The 2,766-nt window shown below is 52.5% G+C and overlaps 1 non-coding gene across 1 annotated transcript; it reads right to left on the bottom strand.

The window, feature by feature from the left end:
* Positions 1-342: 342 nt before the first annotated feature.
* On the bottom strand, positions 343-449 carry LOC135276256 (U6 spliceosomal RNA). Its single transcript, XR_010343825.1, has one exon. It is a non-coding gene; the product is annotated as a U6 spliceosomal RNA (small nuclear RNA).
* Between the last annotated feature and the right edge of the window lie 2,317 nt (positions 450-2,766).

The following is a 2,766-nucleotide window of genomic DNA, read 5'->3' as shown; positions in this document are numbered from 1 at the left end:
TCCCTGCTGTCCCTCCCCTAGCCCTCCTAGCCCGTAATTGACCACAGTGTGTGACGTTCCTCTCCCTGTGCCCATGTGTTCTCATTTTTCAACACGCACCTATGAGTGAGAACATGCAGTGTTTGGTTTTCTGTTCTCGTGTCAGTTTGCTGAGAATGATGGTTTACAAGTTCATCCATGTCCCTACAAAGGACATGAACTCATCATTTTTTATGGCTGCATAGTATTCCATGGTGTATATGTGCCACATTTTCTTAGCCCAGTCTATCACTTCTTTGTCCAGTCTATCATACCTAACACCATAAAAACTGCCACACACCCAGTTTTTATGGTGTTAGTCTTAAAAATATGGAATGCTTCACAAATTTGCGTGTCATCCTTGCACAGGGGCCATGCTAATCTTCTCTGTGTCGTTCCAATTTTAGTATATGTGCTGCCGAAGTGAGCACAGCCAGCTCGGTTTTTTAAAAGTTAGTAAATGTACAGTTGCAAAGTTCAAAGCCATGAAAAAAGGGAAAGAGTGAGTGACAAATGAAAGATTAAGGAGTGAGACATGGTGACTAAATACTACAGGGCATCCTGGATTCAATTCTGAAACCAAAAAATTACATTAGCGGAAAAACTGGTGAAACCCAACTGAAAACATTTAGCAAATGAAATTCTTAGTTTTGAGCAATGTCACGTAGCTATGTAAATTGCTAACATTTTGGGGAAACTGAGCAAAAGGTATTTGGGAACTTTGTACAATGTCTACAACTCATCTATAAATCTAAAATTATTTCAAAAGATGAAGTTTAAAAAATAGTTAACACTTTGCAATAATAGCACAGAAAAAAGACAACGAGTTATTTGGCTGAATCCGTTTCTTTTTTACCTTTTTGATGGTCCCTAGAACACCACAAGGTACTGTGGGTGAGTCCCAAGTACTCTGCCCCTGTGTTGAGGTCAGAGCTCTCCCTGCACTTGCCCCCATGATCCCCTTAGCAAGGAACTGCTGGGGATGTCTGGGAGTTCTGGTACTGGTCCCTACTGTGGCCATGAACTCCAGCATGGAGAGAAGAAATCGGTGGGTGACATCTTCCTGGAGTTTCCGTGGGCCTGTCCAGCCACCATCCTCAGCAGTTTTGCTCTCTGCCTGTTTCTGGATGTGGGGAATTCTGTTGATGCAGTTGAAGGGTTGAATGCCTTGCCCATCCTTGCTTACCCTGCAGCACAGCGCTGATGCAGCTAAGCCCATGGCCCTGCCTTGCATGCCCACAAAGCCACACCCACACCGCCCCAGAAGGTCTCCCTTAGACTGGCGCCAACGCAAACAGTTCAGCACTGTCATCACGGCAGCCCATCCCCAGAGAGCAGAGTCTGACCCCAGCCAGATGCAGGCTGTTAACTGCACCCCACCCCCGGGAACCCAGGGGGCAGGAGTGAGGCTGGGGAGGCAGAGCTGCCAGAGCTGGGGCGGGATATTGATTCAGCCCCTCTGTCTGCCTTTGGGAGTGCGTCTGAGAATGGTCCCAGGGAGGAAGGGGAGCATTCCCCCATTGGCCCCTGTACATTGGCTCGCCACTGGCAATGCACATTCCACAGCGAGGAAGCCCCATGCAGGAAGGCAGAGGCCATGCCAGGCCACATTACCCACGGGCAAAGCTCAAAGAATCCTGCCAGCATGCAAGGAGGAACCAAGAGGATGGGCAGTGGGGGAGGCAGAGTCTAGGGCAGCTGCCCCCTCTTCCCAACAGAGCAACTGCGAGTCTCCGAGGCATTCTCTGCCCAGGGACCCAACCAAGCCCACATGAGGACAGGTGGGAGGGCCAAGGGGCTAACAGCCCCAAGGCAGCCTCAGCTGCTTAGTGGTAGTGGATCAAGACCCCAGCTTCCCCACCCACCAGCAAGACAATGCTGAGGTGTGGTCTGCACGTGGTGCTGGAAGTCCCTAGCAGGTGTGGGCCCCTGCTGCCCATAGTGGAAACTTGTGTCAGTGCACACTCCTGGGCTGGCTTCCCTCCCTCTCACATCCCCGCCCTGCAGCTGCCTCCCGGGACCACAGTCACCACTTGCACCCAATCCTACCCTTTGAGACTGCTTTGCAGAGAATCCAAATGAAAACTGACTAAGCGGCGTTTGACCCTTACACTGTCTGATTCAGGCCCCGAACGTTTAAACACAATGCTACCACCCTCAGTTGTTGGGAAAGTTGGGTTACTTGACGGTTCCGTTTGGATGCTGGCCCCTGTGACAGCCACAGGACATGGGACGCCACCCATCCACTGATACCACCTTCAACCTCCTGCCCCAACAACGCCTTGGTGAAATGGGCACCAGAGACTCTGGGCACATTCCGTGCTTCTCCAGATCCAGGGGCCACGGAGGAGGAAGACTGTCTTCATCTCTCCGCTCTGCTGCTTTAGATCCTGCATGCCACGCGCCATCCCTGTGGCTTCAAGTCCCTTCATGGCTTTATCTCCCCCAAGGAAAAATCATCACAGGGTTCTTCGTTCACACGCACTGGCTGCAGCCACACTCTGAGGGGCCCGGGCAGGGCTGCGCCACAGGCAGGAGGAGGCCGGAACTACAGAGTCACGCTGACCTCCTCTTCCAGCAGGCTCCGCTTCGCTCCCTTCCGGAGCCTGGGCACAGCCTGGGACCGTCAGAGGCGGCGGCCTCCACGCGCCTCCCTCCCTCGGGCCTCACCCCATTCATTCATTCCAAAACCTCCCGGACCCACCAGTACAAACCCTTCCTTTAAATCACCGCGGGAATGATGCGGCT

The sequence above is a fragment of the Aotus nancymaae genome, unplaced genomic scaffold (assembly GCF_030222135.1).
Source record: "Aotus nancymaae isolate 86718 unplaced genomic scaffold, 86718_ANA_hifiasm-v0.15.2.pri h1tg000001l, whole genome shotgun sequence".
NCBI lineage: Eukaryota > Metazoa > Chordata > Mammalia > Primates > Aotidae > Aotus > Aotus nancymaae.
This window is presented reverse-complemented; position numbering and strand designations above follow the sequence as displayed.